This window comes from Chanos chanos, chromosome 3 (genome assembly GCF_902362185.1).
Source record: "Chanos chanos chromosome 3, fChaCha1.1, whole genome shotgun sequence".
In the NCBI taxonomy this organism is placed as follows: Eukaryota; Metazoa; Chordata; class Actinopteri; order Gonorynchiformes; family Chanidae; genus Chanos; species Chanos chanos.
Genome location: NC_044497.1, coordinates 4535223 through 4549297, shown reverse-complemented (window position 1 = coordinate 4549297; position 14075 = coordinate 4535223).

Below are 14075 nucleotides of genomic sequence, written 5' to 3'. Positions count from 1 at the left end.
TCAGCGTCAGTGTCAGCGCAGTATAAGTTTGTAGTGTCAGTGTCAGCGTCAGTGTCAGCGCAGTATAAGTTTGTAGTGTCAGTGTCAGCGTCAGCGTCAGCGTCAGCGCAGTATAAGTTTGTAGTGTCAGTGTCAGCGTCAGTGTCAGCGCAGTATAAGTTTGTAGTGTCAGTGTCAGCGTCAGTGTCAGCGCAGTATAAGTTTGTAGTGTCAGCGTCAGCGTCAGCGTCAGCGCAGTATAAGTTTGTAGTGTCAGTGTCAGCGTCAGTGTCAGCGCAGTATAAGTTTGTAGTGTCAGTGGACAGTGTCAGCGTCAGTGTCAGCGCAGTATAAGTTTGTAGTGTCAGTGTCAGCGTCAGTGTCAGCGCAGTATAAGTTTGTAGTGTCAGTTGACAGTGTCAGCGTCAGCGTCAGCGTCAGCGCAGTATAAGTTTGTAGTGTCAGTGTCAGCGTCAGCGTCAGTGTCAGCGCAGTATAAGTTTGTAGTGTCAGTGTCAGCGTCAGCGTCAGCGCAGTATAAGTTTGTAGTGTCAGTTGACAGTGTCAGTGTCAGTGTCAGTGTCAGCGCAGTATAAGTTTGTAGTGTCAGTGTCAGTGTCAGCGTCAGTGTCAGCGCAGTATAAGTTTGTAGTGTCAGTTGACAGTGTCAGTGTCAGTGTCAGCACAGTATAAGTTTGTAGTGTCAGTGGACAGTGTCAGTGTCAGCGTCAGTGTCAGCGCAGTATAAGTTTGTAGTGTCAGTGGACAGTGTCAGTGTCAGTGTCAGCGCAGTATAAGTTTGTAGTGTCAGTGGACAGTGTCAGTGTCAGTGGACAGTGGACAGTGTTAGTACAGTGTCAGTGGACAGTGGACACTGTCAGTGTCAGTAGACAGTGTTAGTACAGTGTCAGTGGACAGTAGACAGTGTCAGTGGACAGTAGACAGTGTCAGTAGACAGTAGACAGTGTCAGTGGACAGTAGACAGTGTCAGTGGACAGTAGACAGTGTCAGTAGACCGTAGACAGTGTCAGTGAACAGTGTTAATACAGTGCCAGTGTCAGTGGACAGTGTCAGAGGACAGTGTAAGTATCAGTGTCAGTGGACAGTGTCAGTAGACAGTAGACAGTGTCAGTGGACAGTGTCAGTGTAAGTATCAGGGTCAGTGGACAGTGTCAGTGTAAGTATCAGGGTCAGTGGACAGTGTCAGTGTCAGTATCAGTGTCAGTGGACAGTGTCAGTATCAGTGTCAGTAGACAGTGTCAGTGGACAGTGTCAGTAGACAGTAGACAGTGTCAGTGGACAGTGTCAGTGTAAGTATCAGTGTCAGTGGACAGTGGACAGTGTTAGTACAGTGTCAGTGGACAGTAGACAGTGTCAGTTTCACTGTCAGTGGACAGTGGACAGTGTTAGTACAGTGTCAGTGGACAGTGTCAGTGTCAGTGTCAGTGGACAGTGGACAGTGTTAGTACAGTGTCAGTGGACAGTAGACAGTGTCAGTTTCACTGTCAGTGGACAGTGGACAGTGTTAGTACAGTGTCAGTGGACAGTAGACAGTGTCAGTGGACAGTGTTAATACAGTGCCAGTGCCAGTGGACAGTGTCAGAGGACAGTGTAAGTATCAGTGTCAGTGGACAGTGTCAGTAGACAGTAGACAGTGTCAGTGGACAGTGTCAGTAGACTGCTTCTGTAGACACCTGCCTGACTCCAAATACCTGTGCTCAGGCTTTGGGTCAACAGTGTGTAGGAGCTGATATTCAGTCTGTACAACCTCTAATTGGAGTCCCCCAAATTGTGTTTTATTTTGCTTCTGAGTTTTGAAATATAATCAGTTTGCCTAATTTTATTGCCTCTCCTAATGATGCTTGCCCTAAGCAATTGTGTTGTGTGAGCCTTAGTAAAGAGCACATGGCAGGCAGGCCTATAAATCTTGATTACTTTAGCCCTTGATGAAGTAGGGTACAATCACTCTCTAATTGGGGAATATTGCGTTGTAAAAGAGTGATAGATAGACAGCCAGATAGATGTTCGAATCTCGCCGTAATTGTCATACCATTTATGCAATTAGCAGAAAACAGCTCAATGGTGAAATGCAGAAACAAACAAACAAATGCAGATTGATGAATCTTTCCACTCATTACCTGGTTGCTCTGTGAAAAGGCTTTGGCGTGGAGCCTGAGCTGTTCCGTCTAGCTTTATTAAGGAGACAGGTATAAACAGCAAACAGTCCCAATGGGCACACGCTAACGTGCTAATCACGCTCAAATAGCTAAGACGGCAGCTCCACTCCTCACGCCCTCTTGTTAACCACTCAACAGAATTATGCTAACGCTGTCAGCACCGTAAGATCCTTTGTGTCAAAGGCAGTGCGTGTTATGTTGGGATGGATCAGGCATGCACTGATTGGACGGCTGTATGAGGAAGTGTTTTATGGCGAGTGGGCATATGCTGAATCCAGGCTTTTGCAGATTGCTGACTGTCCACGGAGCTTTCGCTGAGTATCACTGATGAACAAAGTCCTGAGTGTGTGTGTGTGTGTGTGTGTGCGTGTGTGTGTATGTCTGTCATAAAAGGAGGGCGGGGGGACGATTCCAAGGGCCCAGCACCGAAAAGGGGCCCTCATAAAACACTATTATTATTAGGTTTGGGGGGCCCAATATTATATTCTTTCATAGGGCCCAAAATTTCCAGCGGCGCCCCTGTCTTTGTGTGTGTTCGTGTGTGTATTTGTGTGTGTTTGCTTGTTTGTTTGTGTGTGCGTTCGCTTGTTATTTTCGTTTGTGTGTGTATGTGCGTGTGTGTGTGTGAGTGTGTGTGCGTGCGTGTGTGTGTGTGTAAGTTATGACCCAGCTATGCCCTCTGAGTAACAGTGAGGAAAATTCTCTGACCTGTTCAGAGACCTGAGTTTGATTGACAGTCAGCAGGTCTCTGGGCTGTGCAGCGTGTCCTCACCTGTCCACCTGCTCCTCAGAGACGGAGCCGGGCTCCAGGAAGCCCCGCTCCGCCGCGGCGCGGCCACTGGGAGGTGTGAGGGTTATTCAGGCTGTGTGAAGGTGCGTGAGGCCGTCGCACAGATGGGGACTCGTCTCTCGTGTTTTTAAAGCGGAGACTGTGCCGTATGGGGTCCAGGCAGAGGGAGAAAAATTAATTTGCTGACATCGAAAATGCCTCGAAACTCATTTTGGCGTCTATCCAATATTACACATCCAACACCACAACAAACGCACAGGAGCTTTTACTCCAGTCATTCAAAATACAAAACCGTTACGATAAGGACGTTTTCCTCTCTGTTAACGTAAAACAAGCACGGCAGAGCATAGGACTTCAATTCACCCCGATTCACGGCATTTCTAGAATGAAGGTACTGTAATAGGGTTTTAACAGATACTGGTTTCACTCATCTGTGACCATTAAAAGTCCAGGACTCTGAGAAAACTGTGAAATCCAGATCTGCACCGGGAAAATTCCCTTTTTCATGGATTTAAATACCTTTGAAAAACAACAGCAACAATTTGATAAGAAGGAAAACAAAAATACTCTTCATTTTTACTAGGTCACATCCTCCTGTATAATGTAAAATCATAAGACGAATTTTTATTTTAGAAGAAGACTTTTTAACAGGGAGTTGTGAAATACCTATTCATTTCAGGATGTCCCTGTGAATGACTTTAAATGCACAAAATGACAGTTTTGAAGATAAAGGTCAAATCCGTCCCTTACCCAGTGGACACTACATACACGGCTGCAGGTCTAAAGGCTACAGTAAATTTACAACAACCGATTTTTACCATCACCGTTCATGAAACACTTTCCCATCCTTTTACTAATATTTAAATAATACAATATCTGTTTGGCTTAAAGATTCAAAGGAGAAACAGCAAATTCATGTAATACATAAAAGACTATTCACCGTGATGAACCTGATGATAAACTCAACACACTGATTGTTTTAAACACTGAAACTGCAACGGCACTGAAATATCCAGTCGTCGCCCCCCCAGTTGCTTATTTTAAATAAACCTTTTCGAAGGCTTTATCCTCATGATCCTGAAGCTTCTCTGTCAGTAACCTTACATAGGTTACTCTGATATTTTTTGCTATGATTTCATATTAAAAAAAAAAAAAAACGCTTCTGAACATAAAATAAAAAAGAAAGAAAGAGGAAAAGAAAAACGGATCGATCGTGTAAAGAATGTGGGGTGGGATGTAAATCAGAATAATAACTGGTGAGAAAATAATCCCCTCATTTTAAACTGTAAAATAAACATCCTGCTATTCCCAATCCAATGCCCATCCCTCACTCCCAGTGGGTCAGTGCTGTGGTTCTGTCACAGTGCACCTGTAAATACAGCACATTATAGTCAGGTCCGAGGTCCCGTTTTCATCCCTCAAAAATCACAGAACGAGAAGAGAAAGCGGAGAGAGAGAGAGAGAGAGAGAGAGGGAGGGCAGAAAGACAGCGGTTCTCGTGGCTGCGTGTCTGCTCTGACTGGCCATCCCTCTCCCGTTTGTGCTCTGTGGGCAGACGGCGCAGTAACTAGAGAATCTTGTCATAATAAGGACGGAGTCGACTCCTCTCTCCTCTTTTCACTGCGTCCCTTTGATTCTCCCGCCGCCGCCGACTCTGGCCCGGGATGAGCTCCAAGGTTGTTGTCAGGATGAATTTGATGTCCTTGGCTTTTTCGTCTTTCTGCAAGCCTGTCACATCGACTCAGCGGTGACAGCAGCACCAGTCTGCTCCTCTGGCATTCTGGGTAATAATAGAACATTGATACAGCCAAAACAGGAGGCAGAGGCTGGCCAGGCAGCCAAACCAAAAGCTGGAATGGGTTAGCGACGCATTTTGTTTTTCTCTTTTCTCTCTCTGTCTCTCTCTCTCTGCCTGTGTGTTTCTTTCTCTTGTTCCTCCATTAATTCTGGCAGAGCTAGTTTGATATAGAGTGCTTTAATTAGTGGTTTTACTACCTCATCCTCTCATTGCATTAATTATTAATTAAGCAAAAATATAGCCGGGTTTAACGCCTCAATTATCTGACGGGGGTTTTTATAGTGGATTGGCTTCAACCAGAGACACAGATAGAGGGAAGCTTGTGACATGTGAGGTCTTTCTCTCTCTCTCTCCCTCTCTGTCTTTCTCTTTCTATTTCTCTCTCTCTATCTTTCCCCTCTTTAATCTCTCATTCAGAGACCACACTGTATGTAAAAAAAAAAAAAAAAAATTATATTTATATTTTCTCAGTGTTAAATATGAAAACAGAAGAGCGGTTCTTTGGTATCTGTGACCCCGTGGATTGTGAATAAATAGATGCAGCGTCGGGCATAATCCCTCATTTCCAGAGGACCAGCAGTGCTCACATAATGTCTGCTCTCTGTGTCTCAGGCTGTGTGTTGACGCGTTAGTCTTAGCACAACGCTAACAATTAGCAACACCCAGTGTCTAAAACGCTAATGCCTCTCACATGCTGCACTGTTCTCAGCGCTAATCTATAATGGAGTAATGTTTACAGGCAGTTTACGTGTCTGTGTGGCAAAGAACCAGAGGACAGATAAAGAAAGAAAAAAAAAATTAAACGGCTTTAGAGAATGTGAGAGGGTTATTGTGATTACCAGAATTCCGTCACACAAGGTGAAGACAGGATCATTCAGAGGTCTGGCATAAAAGTCACGTAAACAGAACGGTTGCGTCGACCGTGATGTAAACACGACCGGGGTGGCGTTGGATGCCGGCGCAAATTGGCACGGTAAGCTTGAGAGTTCATCATCTGTGAAAACACATGGGAGTGTGATAGTCTAATTAATTTTCCATAATGAAGCCAACGTTTTTACAAAGCACAGGATTACGCCGCTGAGGCATTGTTTGCTGAGAGAGATTATCCGTGTCCCTCTGACTCAACCAGGCCAAAGAGACACACTGTAGACCCACAGCACAATACTACACATTCGCGCTAATCCTAACAAATATCACACATCATCAACACTGCGATTATGAACCCTGTATCTGCTCTAGAATAAATATTGACATTTTCCACATTAAAACAGCAATTTTATGCAAACAAGTTCCCACTAGCTTGGTAAGTACGGTAAAAAAAAAAAAAAATTAAATTAAAAAAAAAAAAGCTACTTATAAAAATATTGTGACATTAGAGGTGCCATCCTTCCAGTGAAGGTACCGGTTGGTGAACTAGTTTATATGTTTGCTTCTCCATGAACACAAAGCCTCTGTTTTTTCTTTTTCTTTCTTTTCTTTTTATCGGAGGTCGTGTACTGGCTGGGCTTTGACCTCCCGCTCACAGGGGGCTGCTATCTGACTTCTCCTCCAAACTTGTTATCTTGAGACTGCATGTGCGCAAGCAGTGGAGGCATCCAAAACTCTTTTCAATAATTGATTCTGTACTTTAATTGAACGGCGTGACTGAATGACATCGCTCATTAGTTTTCTCATTAGTTAATTATCGGAGAAGTAGGACAAGTCAATAAAACTTGAAGGCAGTAAATTTCGATGCTAATTAGCGGCGTTCCCTCTGAGACATTTTTAAGAGCTTATTAGCTACCTGAGCGTCCCACGATGCACTGGGTGGAAGGAACAGACAAGAGCAGAGTAAGGTTAGTCAGCTGTCATCGTTAAAACGGGAATGACAATAGTGTCAGTGGCTTTCGATAAAGCCAGGCGTGAGACAGTCCGCTCTCGGGAAAATACACACCGCCTACAAACAACACAAGGGTCAGGAGAGCACACACACACACACACACACACACCACATGTGCAGAGTCCCAGTTTACAATGTGGTTGTCTCAGATATTTCATGTCTCACATTTTATAAGATCAAACAGGATCATTTTTGCATAGTTGGGTCATTACACATTTGGTATAAAATTATATTTAATTACTTAATTAATTATATTATCAATTGCTATTACTACTCTTATAAATTATGAATTATTTTTTTGATGATGCTATTTATAATTTTGGTAGCATTTTAAATGCATCTTTTCGTCAATTTGAATATTTTTTAGGATATTGTTATTTATTTTGTTGTATTTTATTTTAGTGTTTCATTTTTATTTGTTGATATTTTCATCTACAGTGCACTATTTATTTGTTTCATATAATTAAATTTTTTTACTATGAAAGCTTTTTTTTGTTTTTGTTTTGTTTTTTTTTTCTCCATGTTGTGCTAAGACAAGTGACACAGGTCAGTCATTAAAATGATCTGGTGTCTAAATTCTCATTTGTTTTGTTCAGTTTGAGAGTTGTGTTAATAACGGCCGTTTTAACAAATGATGTCGCGGTGAAAGCTCGTCAGTCTGTTCCTCTTCTCCTCACGAGAGGCGTTATACACACAATGACACACAATTAGGAGTGAGAGGCAGACACAGAGACAGAGAGAGAGAGAGAGAGAGAGAGGGCTGCCTTTACAAAACGTTGTCTTTTGACATGCAAATTGCCCAATGAGATACTTAACACCTGATACAGACCATGACTGGATTATTCATCCATTTTAATCAAACTCTTCACCCGTCTATTGTCTCCTGCTCTCTCTCGCTCTCTCTCTCTCTCCATCTCTCTGTGTCCGGGTCCCTCTCAGCTGTATTCTAACGCAGGCCTCTGCATGGGTCTGAACAGGCTGGACGTCGCTACTGAACTCTGGGGAGGAAGTGACAGAAGGTTTCCTTTATTTGCTTTCACGGCCCAAGCCAATCATCTGCTTAATCATGTGGAAAATAGACAACACAGCATGCCCCCCCCCTCCCCAGACACCCCCCCCCACACACCCACCTCACACGGGACACCACAATAGCACTTCATTCATATTTAATACAATGCAGCGTTTAAGTCATTGCACGTGTCTAAAGAGGGGATATTGTGTCTCTTTGTCGGTGTTCTCCGCAGAGACCTGGCCCCCTCCTCTGCCTAAACAAGCATATGCTTTCCACTTCTGGTGTTAAGCACCGTCAGGGCAGCTGGACTTTGAGAGGCTGTATCAAAGACTTAATTCACATGATTAATTCATATGTTTAATTCAGCATTATCGCAACTTCTAAGATATAAATTTACCAAGACAAATATGTAGCTCGCTGAATAATGAATTATGAAGCCAATTTAATTACGCAACAGGCCACTCAATAGCCTGGTCCCTGTTCAAACTAATCCTCTTTTTACATTCCACGTCAAGTGTAGTGTCAAAGTCTGCCCACTGTTTAGTTTCCACTACAAGGACAAAAGGGAATTAAAAAAAAAAAAGAAAGAAAAGAAAAGAAAAAAGACTTTGTTTAATGGTCTCTTAAACAATGCCTTGTCGTGCTACCAGAACCCTTTGAAAAATCGACACAATGTCGTTCAGTTCAGAGGCGCAACTTTCGTCGAGAGAGGTGTCGAGAGAGAGAGAGAGAGAGAGAGAGAGAGAGATCACGTAAGAGAGGGGCTGTTTGCTGCCTGGTGCCCGTCGCTTTTCCAGCTCGAATTCCTTTTCCCTGGTCTGTGTGTCTTTAAAAGATTAAAAAGGGTCATTAAGGACACACTGAGGTTCATTTCGCCCTTACGAGCCCTGAATTAATCATTAGGGATGCCATTTAATGACATACTTGCGGGGCTGATTACTTGTGTTCTTCTTAATTACAGTGGTTAACTACAGTGCACCTATGAAGGTCCTTTTGGTATTTGGTCGGAAATTCCCTGCTCCTAAAGACAGAGACACTTTATTTTCTCCTCCAAGCAAATTAAAGTACATAAAAGAAACAGCTGTGTATCACTGAACACCATTATGGTTTTCTTTCTTTTTTTTTTTTTCTTTTCCCCCCGTTCTCAGGAAAAGGCTGTAACTACGTCCTACAACATCAAAAATGGAACATTTGCCACAGTTTAGCTCTGTTACTCTGTCCGTGAGCTCTCTAATAAAATATATCGGTGGAAAAGAAGCTGATGTCATTAGAAAGAACACCATTAAGCTACCTCAATTTTCTCAGAGAGAGAGAGAGAGAGAGAGAGAGAGAGGGAAAAAAAGAAGGAAAAGAAAGAGAGAGAGGGCCCGATGGTTTTAACAGGTTTTGTATTAGCGCGCTCAGGGCAGTGTAGGGTCAAACTGGATTCATCTTCCTATTGTGGGGGTGATCCAGGGGGTTGAAAAGGCCAGGGTTAGCATCAGGCTAATAGCCAGAGGGGACAGGGGCAGGGTGCGAGGACCCAAAGTCCTGATAATAGGGTTAGAGTGTGATGGTTATCTGAGAGAGCCAGTGATGTTTTCATTCCTGACCCCCCCACCCCCCCCCACCAAACTCCACCCCGCGCCTCCTGAAAAGGCCACCAGAATTGGGTCAAACTGCACCTTTGCTCAGGGACGGCCATAAAGACAAACGGGAAACCAGGAATACCCCCCCCCCCTTCTCTGCTCTGTGTTGCGTTTGCCAAATGCATTTATGGAATGTTTGTAAACGCGCCGACCACGCCCGAGAAAATCATCTGAGCCGCTGGTTTATTTGTTTAAGATAATGCTTACAGATCGCTCTTAAAAGATAATAGTTTTGCAGCAATTTATTCTTATTAACTTTTCACATCTTCACAAGAGGAAATCTGCGGAGATGAGATCTAAACTGACTAAATCTAATTTTGTTTTGACTTCAAACGTAGATTGTGCCTCTTATCAGAAGTCACTTTTATTTTTTATATATGCATATATAAATATATATAAACAAATTACATTTCATTTGCAGTCACTGATCTTCGGTGCCAAACTAGAACCGTGACTGAGTGGCAGTGAATGGAAACAAATTCCTAGAACGCGAGCGATGCATAGCACTTCCGCAGGAAGTCCTGCCCGTTGCTCTCTTTGTATGAGGAGAACAGTGGGTCAGCCCCCCCCCCCCCCCTTCACATCGTGCCTCTTCACACACCAGTCTTTTGGGGGCGATGACAGCGCTTTGATAATTTCTCCCCTCTCTTTCTCGGGTGGCTTTAGAGGAGATTGTGAAAAGGCCTGTGGAAACAGAGCGGGCCGAACATTGCTCCTTGCGGGACCGTCTTCCCTCGTCTCTCCTCAGCTGTGTTTTACAATCTCATTAAAAACGGCTCTTTGTTTTGCAACTTTCGAGGCTCTGATCTCTGGCTTAGGACAAGTCAAGAGGGCCGAAACGGTTTGAGAAAGTCGCCACGCCACAAAGAGGGGGCTTGTTCCTAACTGCTAAAAGTCTGCTCTCCCCCCTTTTTTTTCTGTCTGAGAGAGAGAGAGAGAGAGGGGGGGAAAAAAAGGAAAGAGCAGGAAAGGTTAGGTGCTGACGAGATATCGTGAGAACTTAATGAAAGTTTTATAACTCTTGAAATGTTTATGGTCCTTGCACTCAGCAGCTTGTCCCCCTAGTTAATGGTCTTTAATGTCCAGGCCCATGTGAGGAACAGCTGGAGCAAAGCCAGGCATGTCTGCGTTCCACACGATCACGGCCTAGTCTACAATCCTTCGCTGACAACAGCCTCGGCCTAATCCACAATCCACAAACCTGACATCAACACACCTCCACCAGAAAAAATATCTTTACCAAAAGATTAGTTTTTTTCCCCCCCCATCCTTGTGAGCTTAAGCACACTTTAAAAAGGAATTAAGTTAAACGAATAGTTGTTCATCGGTGTTTTGCCTACATGTTGCTCCTTTTTTTTTATTCTGCGTTGCACCCCAATCTCATTGGGCAGCTTTAAAGAAAGACACCTTTCTACGGGCCCTCTGAGATGTTGATCTTTGTTTAGGAAAATGTATAGGGGTTAAATTGGCCTTGTGTTCGTGATAAGGTTAGTGATTTTCGGCGGAGAATAAGGCTGTAGGACAGCGCTCACCTGCTGAAATGAGTCTTAGCCGGCAGGATGCTTGATGGTGACAGTGCTTATCGAATTACAGCTCCTGCAGAGACTGCCGGGGATCCATCTTCCAAACACAGCCGACCTACTGACTCACACCCAGCAGAAATCTGAGCCGTCAGAAAGAAACGACGCAATCTATCGCCCCGGGGCCCTCTCTCTCTCTCTCTCTCCCTCATTCTTTCTCTTTCTCTCTCTCCCCCCATCTCTCTCTCTCTCTCTCTCTCTCTCTTTCTCTTTTTAAGAGCTGAGAGGGGAAGCCATCGCTGTCCACAAAATATGATCAAACCCACGGCCTAACAGGATTCATAAACATGCCTAAATACAATTTGGGGAAATGTATTTCAGAAAAAGACAATCATTTACAACTTCTGAGAGGGTTTTACAGTAAGTATGTTTGTATGCAAATCCGCAACACGTTTTTTATGTACTCCGCTCCTGCAGTTCATGAAAGCGCATTAGATTTATGGCAATACGTGTGCATAATTGTAAGAAGGGGGTGTGGGGTATGCGTGAGTGTGTGTGTGTGTGTGTGTGTGAGGATTTGTACCAGGCCTTCTCTCTGGGGCTTTGATTACGGCAGAAGGAGCTACACTGTCACGGCTCTGACTCTTAGAACAATCCTATCGCCCCGCAGGAGAGGGGCCAACGCGGTCCTACCGCTCTCATATGGGCCAGCGCCAGCTCCTCTGATCACACACGTTCCTCTGGCAGTTACACTCTTCCTCAAACACCACACAGGAACAACAACAACAACAACAACAACAACAACAAAAAAGAACACTACCATCCCCGGGAGCACTCGTCAACATTTGCCAACTTGATGTGGATGTATTTTTTCATTATCACTTTAACTGGTGAATTAAAGTATTATTATTATTATTATTATTATTATTATCATTATTATTATTATTATTATTATTATTATTATTATTATTATTATTTAAACTCACCTCCTGTAAGATTTCATCTCAGACAAACAAAACCAAAAAATCAAATCCTATAGACCCTCACTTTCATAATTCTGTAAATTGTTTCTTATAACATAGACTAGTTAATATTGTGTTGTTGTTGTTGTTGTTGTTGTTGTGTTGAGCAGGCTTTCAGGCACTCTGACACCCACGTCAGGGTAATTCTGTACTGTGCTATTAAAGCGATTTGAGGCAGCTGTGGATTGAGAGATGAAGAGGAGGCTCTTATGTGCCATTCTCTTCTCTACATACATCTTTATGATGCAGTCATTTTTTTTAGGGTCTTATCAAACCCTCGGCGTAAAGAACCTATGAAACGTGAAGAGGGTCCAATAAAGACTTACCAGTTGTTGAAAAAAAACCCCCAGAAAAGCGCCGTCCGGCTTTCGCCTTTCAGTCCACGTAATCTAAACATTTAAGGCTTTAATGTCATAAAATCCCATTTATAAACTCATTTATTACCAATAAAGACTAGCGAAACACCTGCCGCGTACCCCTTCAACTCTGAATTAGGGATCTGTTTGTGTGTGTTTTTTGTTTTTTTTCCTTTTTCCCCATTCCCAGGCGGAGCGGTTTTCCTCAATGTGGGATGCATTTGAGCGTCTGCGACAGCAGCCTGACCCAGCTCTCAGGGGCATTTGGAAAGAGAGTTGAAAGAGACTCTCCCCTGCAGCTTACATAAACCACACTCTATTGGCACAAAGAGGAAACTCCATTTGCAGGGAGTGGTGCTGGAGACTTTTTTTACAGGGGAACCCAGAGCCATTAGATCTCAGACTGGAACTTAGTCAAAGAACAGGGCATGTCTACAGAGGGAGGGGGTGCTGCTCCCACCCAAAAAACCCTAATGAGAGAGAGAGAGAGAGAAAGAGAGAGAGAGAGAGAGAAAGAGAGAGAGAGAGAAAGAGCCTGTGTCTGTTCAGCTGCCCGCGCTCCCTGAGCCAAGACGAGAGTAGGTTCCATTTTAACCCTTCCTCAGTAAAAAAAAAAAAATCTGCTTAAAGAGTGTAATCTCTTCAGGTTTGCATATAGCAGTCTTCAGGCGTGCTCACGCAGGAAAACCAGCCAACAAGACGCTGAATCAAATTAAGCACACACACTGCACACACGTCTAAAAAAGACTTGTCCATAGCAGAGGGAATGCATTTCCACTATACGTTCCCAAAATCTTCTCTAAGCCTGTCATAGCCGGTTTATTTCAATTGGATTTAGCAACAAAAGAGCCGAAATCAATAGTGGAAATAGACAACTCTTAAAACATGTACAGACAAAACCCCCCCTTCAAACACTTTTCACAGAGAGAGTCACAAGGAATTGCGTTTTGTTAAAGAAAGAGAGAGAGAGCGAGGGAGAGAGAGAGAGAAAGAGGGAGAAACAGAGAGAGAGACAGCAACAGAGAGAGAGAGACAGAGAGAGAGAGAGACAGAGGGAGAGAGAGAGAGACAGAGGGAGAGAAAGAGAGAGAGGGAGACAGAAAGAGACAGTGAGAGAGAGAAAGAGATGAACACATGAAAACAAGTCTTATTCTACTTTATTTATATTTGCACTCACACCATTAAATTAGAGTGTTGTAAGACACCCATTAACATGGAGTTTTAATAACACACAGTATCTCAGTTCCATAAATGCTTTGTTAAACTGCATTTATAAACAAATTACTGTCATTCTCAGTTTTACTTTTTTCATTTTAACAACAACAACAACAACAACAATAATAATAATGATAATGATAATCATCATCATCATCATCATCATCATAACACAGAGACCATTCGTGTTCTTAAATGAACTGTTCACTGTGGTATTTAAATGTCTCTTTGACCTGTGAACTTTGACCTCTTCTCCGTTGCTATGGCCAGCCTTCCCTTCTGTGCCTTTTGTGTCCTCAGACGGCCCCTTGTCCCCTCCTCTCTCTCTCTCTCTCTCTCTCCCTCTCTCTCTCTCTCCCTCTCTCTCTCTCTCTTTGTGTATGGCTGATTAATGGGGGGTAATAATGTTTAATGTTGGCGGACACAGGCCTGTAATGGCTGTTTTTATCTTTTTTTCTTTTTCTTTTTTTTTTTCTCCTTCTTCACGTCTTACACATCACCATTACTCGTGCTAACCAATAAGAAATTCACCTCTGTTCAACACAAGCACACGGGCTACAACAGCAACACATGCACAGTAGCAGTGCTGAGGAAGACGAATGGAGGGAAAAGACAGGGGGAGGTAGGGGAAACCAGGGCCTCTCTGCCTGCAGAGGTGTGTGGAAGGGGAATATGGATAGCTTAGCCCTATGGTAACAT